At 41.2% G+C, this 15,173-nt stretch overlaps 1 pseudogene; it reads left to right on the top strand.

Annotated features, from left to right (window-relative positions):
- Nucleotides 1-8,991: 8,991 nt before the first annotated feature.
- On the top strand, nt 8,992-10,906 carry LOC115864504 (prothymosin alpha-like; annotated as a pseudogene).
- The last annotated feature ends 4,267 nt before the right edge of the window (nt 10,907-15,173 follow it).

Raw genomic sequence — 15,173 nt, 5'->3', positions numbered from 1 at the left:
TCAGTGGATAACGGATCACTGTAATGAAATATAATAATAATGAAAAGGTCTGAAATATTGTGAGAATTACCAAAATGTGACACAGAGACACAAAATAAGCAAATGCTGTGAAAAAAGGCATTGATAGACTTGCTTGACACAGGGCTGCCACAAACCTTTAATTCATAAAAAATGCAATATCTGCAAAAAGCAATAAACGTACGCCTGTAAAGTTACTAGATGAAGACATTCAATTCTCCATTCCTACTCAAAGCTAAGGCCTAAGTCTAGCTTTGCATCCTCAAAAACTCAACTCACTAAGGTATCCTACTTAACAGAGTCTTTCATTATAGGTGTGCACACCTCAGAGCAGCACATCGACAGAGGCTTTAGAAAGACTTTTTCCTTTAACCTGATCAAAATCTTAGGACCTCACTCCCACTCCGACCTCCTTCTCACTAGTTGAGGGGGAATAGGAAACAGACTTATTTTACCCTTTATCAGCAAAAGCCCTCAGTGTTTGTGGCTTTTTTTCCATGCCTCCAAAACATCATCTTAAGAGGAGATCTGGAGTTTCATGAAAGATTTCATGATATCTGTGTTCTGGGAGAACTGGAAACAGAAACTGAGCTGTAAATGCTGGATCGTCATGCCTGAAAGCAATTTCCATTTTCCATTCTGGATTGATTTTAAAATATGGTATCATTCCCAGAGCTGTTAAGAATAATTCAGCTTCTACCTTCTCACCCTTCCCCTTGCTCTTAATCCTTCCCTCAAAGCAGATGGCATGCAAGATTTTAACATTAAAATCTGCCAAGAAACATGAAAAACTAGTAAACAAATCTGTTAATAGTTAGAAATACTTTATGGAAATATATTTTTTAAGCTCTCTGCATTTGGGGGGAAAGCCCATCATTTGAGACGTGTCTCATGGCTGTACAATGACGTATTGGGGAGTGGGGTTGAGAACTACTGAGTCACAGTGTTGTGATGGATAAGGACAGGAAGGCGGGCAGAAAACGAGAACTGGGGACAATAATAACTGTCTTGTGGAGTGCCTACTCATAAATGAACATTTTGTTTTCATTTGGAGTTCTTTATTTTCCAAGAAAATTAAAAAATCACACTAGATGGGGAAACGGGTTGAGTGTAAGATGCAAATTCAAGGCCAGCAGAGGGGGTTGGTGGCAAAGGGATTCATATACCAAAGTTGAATCCATAACTAATATAGGTCTTTAGTGGCTGAGCAGTAAACAGACTAAATTCCAGCTGGGCCCAGAATGTTCTCCTGAGGTTTTCGAAGCTCTGAGCTGTTTCACAACAGTCAGGGGAACCTAGGGGTCCCCCTGGAAACAAAGGAATAGAGAGGGAATTCCAAACTGCTGTGAACAAGCTCCAAGAGACTATAAATACACAGCACAGGGTGCTTCAGCCTGTACAAGCAACCAAGAAGAAATCACCAGGATTTTCATTTATAAAGCAGAGGTAAAATTTCCCTTTAAAGTGACTAGGCTCTCAGGACTATCCCTTACCATTTGATGACAGAAGACTCACTGCAGAACCTCCTTCAAAGGCCCTTTTTACCCAGGAAATCAGAGATTTACACTATACCCCTCAGTACCCACCCCCCATGCCATGGGGGTGTTGTGTTGTATGGTAGTTAAACAAGAGAGTTGAAATCGCTTGGGCATGCCACCTGAAACCCTTAGTTTCAGTATGGTCACACTTTCAAAAGAACACCAATCTATTCTGAAAGCCAAGAAGAATAACAGAGCTCTTCAGGTCTTCTTAAAGGGATGACCAGAGTCTTCACACTGCTTCCAACAGACAGAATTCCCTAAACACCCTTCTTGGACAGCTTTGCCTTCCCCCAAGTTTTATACTCAGGATAGCTACGATATCCCTCCCTCTCTCCCAGCTCTGTTGTGCTCTCATTTGCCTCTTCCTCTACCTGCAGCCACCGTCATTCTCTGCCCAGACCCCAGCTTGCTCCCAACTTGTGAGCTGCCGACTACATCCATCTCCAGAAAATGAAATGGCGTCCATGCCCTTACCTTAAGCTTTTTTCCTTCATTTTTTAAAATTATAGTAAAAGTTATATTCAGATATGTGTCAATCTTAAAGTACAGTTAGATGAGTTTTGGCTAATATATATGTACCTACTGCATATATATTAGTATGCATAGTATTTCATGGTATATATATATATATATATACACATATGTGTGTGTATCTGCATAACCAACACATGATTCAAAATACAGAATATTTGTCACCCCAGAAAGTTTCCTCATTCCTTCACCCAGTTACTCTCCACCCCATAAACAACAACCATTCTAATTTCTATTGCCACAGACTAATTTTATTAGCTCATTGACTTCACATAAATAAAATGTCAATAATATATGTGCTATTTTGTGTCTAGTTTCTTTGACTCAAACATAGGGGTTTTGAAATTCATCCGTAGTGTTTCATGTTTCAACAGATCATTCTTTTATACTGCTGAGTAGTGTTATATTAAATCTACATAGCACAATTCATTCCCATAAACATGTGTGTTGTTTCCAGTTTGGGGCTACTGTGAAAGAAGCTGCTATGAACATTCTTGTACGTGGCTTTTTACCCACTTTTCTTGGGTAAAAATCTAGGCATGGAATTGCGGGGTCATGGATAAGTGTATGTTTAACTTCATTAAGAAACTACCAAACACTTTCCCCCAAAGTATTTTCCCAGCAACACGTGAGACTTCCAGCTGCCCCACATCCTTGTCAACACTGATGAAGTCTTTTTAATTTTATCTATTCTAGTGGTTGTGAAATCTTCATTTCCTTGAGGATCAATGACGTTGAATATTTTTCCATGGATTTATTGAACGCAAATACATCTTTTTTTTGTGAAGTGTCTGTTCAGGTATTTTGCCCATTTTATTGATTTTGATATTTTATTATTGATTATAGCAATTTGGCAAATATATTCTCCCAATATGTAGCTTACTTTTTCATTTTCTTAATGGTGTCTTTTTTTTTTTTTTTTTTTTGCGGTACGCGGGCCTCTCACTGTTGTGGCCTCTCCCGCTGCGGAGCACAGGCTCCGGACACGCAGGCTCAGCGGCCACGGCTTACGGGCCCAGCTGCTCCGCGGCATGTGGGATCTTCCCGGACCGGGGCACGAATCCGCGTTTCCTGAATCAGCAGGCGGACTCTCAACCACTGCGCCACCAGGGAAGCCCAATGGTGTCTTTTGATGAGCATAACTTTTTAATTTTTATGAAGTTCAATTTTACCAGTTTTTTTTTTTTCTTTATGGTTTGGGCTTTTCTTGTCCTGAGACATCTCTTCCTACCTCACGAGTGCAAAGACATTATCCTGTGTTTTCTTCTAGAAGTTTGAAAGTTTTAGCTTTTACACTTCGGTCTACGAGCGACTTCAAATTAGTTTTGTGTATGGTATGAGAATATGGTCAACTTTTTGTCTATACAGACATCCAATCACTTCACAATTATTTATTGGAAATACTTTCTTTTCACCATTGAATTGCCCTGGTATCTTTGTCAAAAATCAACAGTGAAGATCTCTTCTTGGACTCCAACTCTTTTTTTTTACGCGGGCTTCTCACTGTTGCAGCCTCTCCCGTTGCGGAGCACAGGCTCCGGACGCGCAGGCTCAGTGGCCATGGCTCACGGGCCCAGCCACTCCACGGCATGTGGGACCCTCCTGGACCGGGGCACGAACCCGCGTCCCCTGTATCGTCAGGCGGACTCTCAACCACTGCGCCACCAGGGAAGCCCTGGCCTCCAATTCTGTTCCACCAATTTGCCTGTCTTTATGCCAGTACAACACTCTCTTGATTACCATAGCTTTATACAAAGTCTTGAATAAGTTAGGGTAAGTCTCTCAACTTTTTTTTGAAAAATGTTTGGCTATTCCAGATCCTTTGTATTACAATACAGATTTTAGAATCAACTTGCAACTATTATCAAATAAGTCTGTTGGAATGTTGATTGGGACTAGGATAAAGCTATAGATCAATTTGAGAAGAAGTTTTATCTTAAAAGTATTAAGTATACCAGTCTATGAACATTATATGTCTATTTATTTATATCGTCTTTATTTTCTCTCAGCAAAGTTTTGTAGTTTTCACTGTACAGGTCCTACACATCTTTTATTAAATTTATTCCTAAGTATCTTCTTTTTGATATGATTTAAAAATTATATTTTTAAAAATTTCATTTACTACTCTTTATTGCAAATATGTAGAAAAATAATTGCTTTTTGTATATTTACCTTATATCCTAAGATTTTGCTAAAATCACTTACTAGTAAACTTTTATAGATTTCTTAGGGTCTTCTACATAAATATCTATGAATAAGACTTTTTACCTCATCCTGTCCAATCTTTTTTAATTTATTTTTCTTGCCTTATTATTCTGGTAAGGACCTTCATAGCACAGTATCAAATAGAGGTGGTGAGAATAAGCATTCTTGCCTCTTTTGTGATCTTAGGGGGAAATCACTGTCTCTCATCATTCCGTATGAAGTTAGCTGTAACTTTCTCATTATGCCCTTTATCAAGTCCCATTTCCAGTTTGTTGACAGCAGTTTTTTTTAACCTTGAATAAGTGCTGAATTTTGTCAGACATGTTTTCTGTGTTTACTGAGATAATACATTTTTCATTTTTTTCTGTTAATGTGGCTAATTGCATAGATTTTCAAATGTTGAACAACCTTGTATTCCTGGGATAAGCCCCACTTGGCTTTGTTATCCTTTTCATACATCATTGGATTTCTCTAATATATTGTTGAAGATTTTTGTGTCTATGTTTATGGAAGATACTGGTTGTAATTTCATTTATTGATAATGTCTTGATCAGGTTTTAATATCAGAATTATCGTGGGCTCACAACATGAGTTGGAAAACATTGCCTCACCCTCTGTTTTTTGGGTTTATGTGAGATTGGTATTAATTCTTTCTCAAATGTCTGATAGAATTCACCCATAATACCATCTGAGCCTGGAGATTTTTATTTTGAGGAAAAGGGGTGGATAGTTATTATAAATTCTATTTCTTAATTAGATATAGAGCTACGGAGGTTGTTCATTCTTTTTGTGATAGTTTTGTAAAGTTGGTTATTTGTCCATTTCATAGAGGTTATTGAATTTATGGACATGAAGTTTTGCATAGTATCTTTTTAACATTTGTAGGATCTGCAAGAATATCCTTATTTTCATTCCTATTATGATAATTCTTTTTTGCTTGATTACTCTTGCTAGGGCATAATTTTTATTAATCTTTTCAATTTTTCATTTGGTAATTTTCTCTAATATTTATGTTCTACTTTACAAAATTCTGTTTTTCTCTTTATATTGTAACTCCCTTCTTCTATGTACCACTTCGCTCTATCTTATACCTTTCTTCTTTAATAGTTATGGAAACATTTCCCTCTAATAACTGCTTTAACTGCAACCCACAAATATTAATGTTGTATTGTTTTTTTTTAATTTTTATTTATTTATTTTTCTTTTTGCTGTACGCGGGCCTCTCACTGTTGTGGCCTTCTCCCGTTGCAGAGCACAGGCTCCGGACGCACAGGCTCAGCAGCCATGGCTCACGGGCCCAGCCACTCCACGTCATGTGGGATCTTCCCCGACCGGGGCACGAACCTGTGTCCCCTGCATCGGCAGGTGGACTTTCAACCACTGCGCCACCAGGGAAGCCCTTAATGTTGTATTTTTATCATCATTCAGTTCAAAATATTTTCTATTTTTTTCAATTTCTTCATTGATTTATGGATTATTTAGAAGAGTGTTACTTAATTTCAAATATTTGGGGGTTTTTTTCCCTAGAAATGCTTTTGTTATTGATTTCTCTTTTTTTAAGATTTATTTGTTATTTATTTATTTAATTTATTTTTGACTGTGTTGGGTCTTAGCTGCAGCACACAGGATCTTTGTAGAGGCATGTAGGATCTTTTGTTGCAGCACACGGGCTTCTCTCTAGTTGTGGCATGTGGGTTTTCTCTTCTCTAGTTGTGGCGCGTAGGCTCCAGAGTGCATGGGCTCTGTAGTTTGAGGCACGTGGGCTCTCTAGTTGAGGTGCGCAGGTTCAGTAGTTTTGTCGCACAGCCTTAGTTGCCTAGCGGCATGTGGGATCTTAGTTCCCTGACCAGGGATCAAACCCACGTCCCCTGCATTGTAAGGCAGGTTCTTTACCACTGGACCACCAGGGAAGTCCCTGATTTCTAACTTAATTTCACTGTGGTCAGAGAACATATAGTCTCTGTGCTTTCAATCTTCTAATTGTGTTGAGATTTATTTATGACCCAGTATTCAATCTATGATGTTAAACACTCCAAGTGTACTTGAAAGCAATGTATGTTCTGCAATTGCTAGATAAAGGGTCTATAAATGCTAGCTATGTCCAGTGGAGGAGAGTTGTTTAAATCTATGTGCTTTTTTTTTTTTTTTTTCCTGCTTGGTCCATCAATTACTAAGAAGGGCTGTTAAAATCTCTGACTTACCTATTTTACTATTTCTTCCTTTAGGTCTGTCAGATTTTGCCTCAGGTATTTTGAAACTCTGTTACTAGATACATGCACATTTATGATGATTATATCTTTATGCTTAACTGTCCTTTTATCATCATGAAATGTCCTCCTTGATCTGTGACAGTTTTTGTTTACTTCATCTGAAAAGACAAAGCCACACCAGCTTTCTTATGCTTATTATCTGTAGAGTTTACCTGTCGTTCCCCCCCACCCTGCCCCAGGGCTCCTCTGGCCACTTTCATGACTTTCTACTTATCTTTAGTTTCTGGCAGTTTGATAATGATATATCTAAGTGTGTATCTCTTTTTGTTTGCCCTGCTTGGGATTTGCTGATATCCTTAGATATGGACAATGATGTTTGTCTCCAAAACTGGGGATTTTTTAGCCCTATGTCTTCAAATATATATATTTTTGGTTGGCCCATTCACTCCCTTCTCCCTCAGGAACTCCAATTATGTGTATGATAGATTATTTTGTCCCAGAGGTCACTAGGCTCTGTTCATTTTTAAAAAATATTTTTTCTTTCTATTCATCAGAATGAACTTTTTATTTAAGATATTGTTTCAGATACTGTTTTTCACTTCTAGAGTTTCCATGTAGATCATGTTTATAGCTTCTATTTTTTTTTTTTTTTTGCTGACATTCTCACATGTTCCATCATTAAGACCAACCCTTCCTTTAAGTCCTTAAACATATTTATAATAGATTCTTTAGTCTTTATCTGCTAAATCTAACCTCTGGGTCATCTTGGGTCCATTTTTCTGGGTCATATTTTCTGGCCTTTCAGGTGTTTCGCAAGTTTTATTATATTGTACACTGGGAATTGTATATGACACATTGTAAAGAGCTTGAATTATGTTGTCTTCCTTTAAAGAGTTGGCATTTGTTCTTAGGGTACGGCCCTTTCTTGAGGGAACGGTTCTTATTCCTAGGATGTGGACTCTCTGTGATCTCAAGTGAATGCCCACGTTGTTCAGTGGGGTTTCCCCACCTCTGCGGTGGAACTCCCTCCAGCATCTCCTGGCACTGGGCAAACTCAGGTTTCTCGTCGTGGGCCTTCCTCTCCCCGGTTACACCTCACAGGAGGTGTATGTGCACAGCCCAGGCCTGGGCCACAGACCTCAGATAAACACCCACACAGATTTTGGGAACCCCTCTGAGCAGCTTCCTCTTCTCCAGCCCCTCTATCCACAAAGTTCAGCAGCGCCAAACCACAATTACTGCCTCTCAGCTCAGCAAGACCACTGCTTTCTCAGGTTCCCCCTCACTTCTCCACAGTCAGGAAAGATCCCTGAACCCAAGAGCCAGGGCGGGGCAAACAAGGGCTCCTGTCCTGTGCTTCTCTGCTCAGACTGTTGTCTAACACCTGCAAACAGCTGCCTCATCTATTCTGTCTGCTCCGTAGCTGTTTATGGTAGGAGGATTACTCTGTTGTGGTCGGAAGTGCAAATGATAGCCCTCAGTGTTTTTCTTGTGAGAACCAGCCCGGCCCAGGAATGTTAATGACTAAATGCCTTCATCTCATTACATCTTGCTCCAAGAAGACTTTTTGGAGTCCTGACAAGTCTGCTACATTGTCTTCTCTCTGAGGGGTTCTGTGTTACACTTACTTGTGGCCAGTGAATCTCTTCTTTTTTTTTTTTATTCTTTTTTTATAAAGATATTCAGTAGAAATGTTTTCTCTAATAATTATTTATTTATTTATATATTTTTGGCTGTGTTGGGTCTTCGTTTCTGTACGAGGGCTTTCTCTAGTGGCGGCAAGCTGGGGCCACTCTTCATCGCGGTGCGCGGGCCTCTCACTATCGCGGCCTCTCTTGTTGTGGAGCACAGGCTCCAGACGCGCAGGCTCCGTAGTTGCGGCTCACGGGCTTGGTTGCTCCACGGCATGTGAGATCTTCCCAGACCAGGGCTCGAACCCGTGTCCCCTGCACTGGCAGGCAGATTCTCAACCACTGCGCCACCAGGGAAGCCCCAGTGAATCTCTTCTGACTTTCCGGAGAGATCTCACCTTCCTTTTTCCTTTTGCTCTTGTGTTTGGGCACCATCACCAGTTTCCCAACTGCATATGACTGCACATGCCGAAGTTTCCCTAACACCCTCTGGAGCTGAGGGATCAGTGGCTGTCTTGGAAAGGAACAGTCAGCATCAGATTCCAATCTTCCTCTCCTCTAGGGTCTGCATCTCTCACAAGAGAAGAAAGATGCCAGGTCCACCTAGTCCTTTCCCTCGTGAATGCAGCTTGACACCAAACTCTCCCAGAAGAGTGGTGGTGCCCACTCCACAGTCCTAGGCAGTTCTGAGACTGTCCAACACATACTGGGGTCTGGGATGAGCCAGAGAACAAGTGGTCACTGAAGTCCCCTTTATGACAATAAGGGGAGGACAGGATACACACTAAAATGCCCAAATTCTGGGCCTGAGGGGCTTTTGCTTGGAATCGAGAGTTCTTTACCTTCTTCTCCACTATGGGAACTTTCTCACTTATTACAGATCTGACTTTAGGAGGGTAAGTCATATCTACCTTAATTTCTGGTTCAAAAAGGATCTCATATCTGGTCTCTGTTAATCTGATTCAAGAAGGCTACTGAGTTTTCCTCCTTTTTTTTTTTTTTTTTACTGTCAACCCCAATCTGCTTCACCAAGAGCAAAAACTCAGGCCTCGCAGGTGTGTGGAGCAGCACAGGTTATGCAGTAAGTGAACTACGAATGCCTCTAGCATGGATCTAGTGCAAGCAGACACTCCAAACTGAATACACACAGAAAACCTTTCTCTCTTTCCTGTTAAGCAGCTAAAAAAAGTCCAGTGGGGAGGGGAACTGGATGAAGGCAGTCAAAAAGTACAAACTTCCAGTTATAAGATACATCAGTACTAGGGATGTACAACATAATAAGTATAATTGCCACTGTTGAATGCTATATGTAAAAGTTGTTAAGAGAACAAATCCTGAGTTCTCATTGCAAGAAAAAAAAAATTTCTATTTCTTTAATTTTATACGTATGTGAGATGATGGATGTTCACTAAATTTACTGTGATAATCACTTCATGATGTATGTAAATCAGATCAAGATGCTGTACACCTCAAGCTTATACAGTGCTGTGCGTCAATTATATCTCAAGAAAACTGGAAGAAAAAAAAGTCTCAGGAGTGCTCTGTCCTTCCACATGCATTGTTTTAAAGCAGAAACACAGTCTACCCCAGCAGAGAGGTCCTGCTAGCTTTGGTCGGAGGCTAAGAGCACAGACACGGACAGTCCCTGTCTACGTCCGTGAGATCCTCTGCACAAACTGAGTCTCTTTCCCTTGGTCTTTTGTACATGTTTCCTTTCTCTGGGGTCTGGAAGAAAGCTGGCTGTACCAGTGCTTGCAAAGGCTGCCTAATTGCAAGCTCCACAAGAGTGGCCCTAGAAGAACAAATTCCTGTTGCTGGTACAGGGCAAAAGCCTGTCTCCAAGCATCCCCATGACCACATTCTGCATTTTCTCCTTCCTCCAGACCCCCTCACTCCCCCATCTCCTTCCAAAAGCTAGTTTCTGGACCCTGCCTGTTGCTCCTCCAGTACAGTCCATCTCTCTCCCTAAGACCACCCGTGTCACAGGCAGGACCTCTGGGGTCTGCTCAACAGTATCTCTCACTCCATATGGATTTGATCTGGAATTAATCTTGGCGAGCAAGTTGAAAGATGAGAAAGTTAACACTCATATAACCTTAAGAGTAACTTCTCAAATACCTAGATTGCAGGATTTTAGCGGTAAAAATGCAGATTTAAAACACTCCTTTAATGTGTGAAATACATTCTTTAAAACCACATTAATAATATCTCACTTGGACTGGCTGCTCTGAAAAGCCATCTTTGCATTGTTCCCTTGTCCGGCTCCCCACGCGCCGCAGCCGCCTCAGCCGCGGACTCCGGCATCTTGATTGCCAGAGTCGTTGAACTCCTGCTTTCTTCTGAATCCGCTGCGTCGGATCACCGGCGTGCCCCATCATTGTCAGACGCGGCCGTGGATACCAGCTCCGAAATCACCACCAAGGACTTAAAAGAGAAGAAGGAAGTTGTGGAGGAGGCAGAGAATGGGAGATAGGCGCCTGCTCATGGAAATGCTAACGAGGCAAATGGAGAGCAGGAGGCCGACACTGAGGTAGACGAAGAAGAGGAGGAAGGGGGGAGGAGGCAGAGGAAGGCGATGGGGAGGAAGAGGATGGAGATGAAGATGATGACACTGAGGCAGCTACAGGCAAGCGGGCAGCTGAAGATGATGAGGATGACGATGTTGACACCAAGAAGCGGAAGACCGATGAGCATGACTAGACAGCAAAAAAGGAAAAGTTAAACTTAAAAGGCCACCCTGACCTAGTCACCCTCCACTTCCTGTCTCAGAATCTAAGCGCGGTCACCTTCAAGTAGAGAGTCCCGCCCGCCCGCCCGCCCACTGCTGGCAGGGCCACCCGCAGATGACACGTGCTCTCCACCACCCAACCAAAACCACAGTGCGAATTTGCAACAGGGGAGGAAAAAGGAACCAAAACTTCCAAGGCCCTGCTTTTTTTCTTAAAGTACTTTAAAAAGGAAAATTTGTATTTTTTATTTACATTTTATATTTTTGTACATATTGTTAGGGGGTCAAGCCATTTTTAATGATCTCAGATGACCAAACCAGCCTTCGAAGCATTCTCTGTCCTACTTCTGACTTTACTTGTGGTGTGACCATGTTCATTATAATCTCAAAGGAGAAAAAAAAAAAACTTGTAAGAAAAACAAAAACACCAACAAAAAAACAATCTTATTCCGAGCATTCCCGTAACATTTTTTGTGTATATACTTATATGTACCATAAGTAGTTGATTTGTATGAGATGGTTAAAAAGGCCAAAGATCAAAGGTTTCTTTTTTTTCCTTTTTTTTTCTATGAAGTTGCTGGGTTGTTTTTTTTTTTTTTTTTTTTTGGCCTGTTTGATGTATGTGTGAAACAATGTTGTCCAACAATAAACTGGAATTTTATTTTGCTGAGTTGTTCTAACAAACAAATAAATAAATAAATAAATAATATCTCATTTGCAACCCAGTGATTACTCCAGTTTAAATATTACTATGGTGCCTGAGCTATGTTTAATGAACAAATTTAATAAGACTAGCACTAAAATTCTATCTAGGTTTCTTGAGGATAAACTTCCATAGGAGACCAATCTATAATTCATATATGTTGGGCAGGGAAAATGCAATATACTGGCCTTTCCTAATATAGGCCATCACCATTTTCATACATTACTTCACTTCTTTAAACGAGCCTAAGGTTATAAATAGAAGACTTGGGCTTCCCTGGTGGTGCAGTGGTTGAGAGTCCTCCTGCCGATGCAGGGGACACGGGTTCGTGCCCCGGTCCGGGAAGATCCCACATGCCATGGAGCGGCTGGGCTCGTGAGCCATGGCCGCTGAGCCTGTGCGTCCGGAGCCTGTGCTCCACAATGAGAGAGGCCACAACAGTGAGAGGCCTGCGTACCGAAAAAAAAAAAAAAAAAAAAATAGAAGACTTAAGAGTTATAAGGAAAATTCAGTTTCTAAAGAGTTGTTTTTTAAAAGCACAAAATAGCTCATTATGAATCATGGAGCTCTCTTTTTCCAAATGAATTCTGTCTTGTCAACATTGGAAGTGAAGAGAAACCACAGCAAGCCTCTAAAGGAACATCTCTCTGAGTACAGAGAAGGAAGTCAGCTCCCTTCCCTCCGCTGGAAGGAAACCATGCTCCACCCTCCTTAGACCTCAGCCTGCCGTGGAGCGGAGACGGGGTGCTCCCCTCCCCAGGCCTGCTGCCTCTTGCAGCTCCCTGCCCTCGAGTCGTTGCATGAAGTTTCCACCTGCCTGGCTGCCTGTGCATTGAGATCTGGAATCCCAGAAAGGGGGAAGCAGGGGCAATGCTGCCACGGAGAGGAAGGAACTCACTTGGGGCCCAAATTCAATCTGTATGGGTCTGTCAATGAAAAGAGCTTCCTCTTACACTAGTTAAATTTAAAATCTTAGGCACACTTGATATGCACTAGGTTGTCAGTCAATTTAATATTTCAGCAAATGAATGCTTCTTTATTTATTTATTTATTTATTTATTTATTTATTTATTTATTTATTTATTTATTTATTTTTGCGGTACGCGGGCCTCTCACTGTTGTGGCCTCTCCCGTTGTGGAGCACAGGCTCCAGACGCGCAGGCTCAGCGGCCATGGCTCACGGGCCTAGCCGCTCCGCGGCATGTGGGGTCTTCCCAGACCGGGGCACGAACCCGTGTCCCCTGCATCGGCAGGCGGACTCTCAATCACTGCACCACCAGGGAAGCCCCTGGATGCTTCTTTTAAAACAGTCCAACACACCTTTGTAGGGCCAATATGTGGAAGATCATTTCAATAGCCCCTTCTCCTAAATCTTTAATGCATTCTTCATAAGACAAACCAAGTCCTCTGAAATAAGGACAGTGTCTGGTATATAAAAAATGTTCAATACGTGTTAGCTATTACTATTAGGATCCTGTTGAATAACTGGAACCATCTGGAATGATAAAATTGAAACTGAGCTCCCTGAGTAGGAGCACGGTCTTCTACAATACAGGGCCTTATTACAACTGTGTATAAACTGTAGATGCTCAATAAATGCTTGTCAAAAGGCACACAGGTAAGGAGGAAGGGGGAAGGGAAAGGAAGAGAGGGAGGGAGAATGGCAGCAAGCTAGTACCTACCAATGCGATTTCTACACTGAGTGGAAGTTGGGAAGGAAGTAGGTTTATTTTAAATACAAGTCTATGAGTCTAAAAGGATTGTAGCATCATCCAATCACTTTAGCCAAATTGTTCCTAAAACATGTCCTATCTCTGCACTTGGACCCATGATGTTTTATAGTCCTGGAATGTTCACTTCTTCTTTCCCAACAATGAACACTCTACTCATTCCTTAAGCTCAAATGCAATTACCCTCACTCCATGCAGTGTTTCATCTTCCAATTGCATCTTCCAGAAGCAATCCCTTCCTGTTCTCAAATATAAGTGTTAGAGTGTACTAGACTTTTATTACCGATAACCAGTTTTATGTTGCTAGTTATGTTTTCATAAACTTATTTTGGATCACTTCAAATAAACTGTAAGTGCCTTCAAGGCAGAATCAATATGACATCTGAGATCACCAACCATTGTATATAATGTTCCATTTCCCTCTGGCTCTGGATGTCTTCCATGCTCCTCGAGACCCACACTGTCCACGTTTTTCCCCCTGCTCTGTTCCCTGGAAGGCTGACTTGTATGGACTACATCCTCCAGCTCCCTCACCACGTGACGTCCAGTGGGTTAGGCCAGTGGGGAGCCCATGCGGTGGACAACTTACTTCCTCAGTTCCATCCCCACAGAGACCCAAGGGCTGGCTGAGGCCCGCACTGAAAGTCAGAGCCTCTGTACAGCGGCCCTCTCCACCTGGTCCTCTCCATCCTTCAGGAAACTGGGTCCTCCAATTCAGGGTTTGCCTCTGTTTCCAGCCTTAAAGCACTATATTAATTTCCAAGGTTTCCTTACTCATCTCCTGCCCATATCTTTATAAATAGAACTTTTATTAAACTTTTCTCAGTTATAATTTAAGTACACCTCTGTTTCTTGCTGAGACCCTGATAAATACCTCTGCTTTATTTTCTTTTCCACACTTAATATCTGAAGTAATCTTATTAATTTGTTTATTTACTGAGTTTTGTACTCTTTCCCCCACCGAAAAAATAAGAATAAGCTCCAATGTCTTGTTCACCATTATTACCCTCAGCTTCTAGAACAGTGCCAGACAGAAAGGAGGCAGTCAATGAATATTCGTTGAATAAATAAACTATATATATATTCCAATTCAGAGTAACATTGCTATGTGTTTAAGAGATGATTCCAAAGCACTGTCAGTTATTAAATCATTTTTTCAAAGTTTAGAACAAAGTGTTAATTCAGCCTGAATACAGCATTTCTTTAAACCCAATAAAAATACAAAATGCTTAACCCTGTACATTTTTTTAACATCTTTATTGGAGTATAATTGCTTTACAATGGTGTTAGTTTCTGCTTTATAACAAAGTAAATCAATTACACATATACATATGTTCCCATATCTCTTCCCTCTTGCATCTCCCTCCCTCCCACCCTCTCTATCCCACCCCTCTAGGTGGTCACAAAGCACCCAGCTGATCTCCCTGTGCTATGCGGCTGCTTCCCACTAGCTATCTATTTTACGTTTGGTAGTGTATATGTGTCCATGCCACTCTCTCACTGTCACAGCTTACCCTTCCCCCTCCCCATATCCTAAAGTCCATTCTCTAGTAGGTCTGTGTCTTTATTCCCATCTTGCCCCTAGGTTCTTCATGACCTTTTTCTTTTTTTTTTCTTAGATTCCATATATATGTGTTAGCATATGGTATTTGTTTTTTCTCTTCCTGACTTACTTCACTCTGTATGACAGACTCTAGGTCCATCCACCTCACTACAAACCCTGTACATTATTTTCCTGAAGTTGAGCTTCTAACATTAGCAGAAGCAAAGCAAAAAAATCCCAGAGAGTGTAATACAGAATGAAGACAAAAAGGCATCTCTAAACAACCTTTTCTTGCCAAGGGAAACATGATACCTGGCAAAAAATTAGGCAGTA

The sequence above is a fragment of the Globicephala melas genome, chromosome 5 (genome assembly GCF_963455315.2).
Source record: "Globicephala melas chromosome 5, mGloMel1.2, whole genome shotgun sequence".
Lineage (NCBI taxonomy): Eukaryota > Metazoa > Chordata > Mammalia > Artiodactyla > Delphinidae > Globicephala > Globicephala melas.
The sequence above is the reverse complement of the archived record's forward strand: the minus strand, read 5'-3'. Positions and strand labels throughout refer to the sequence as shown.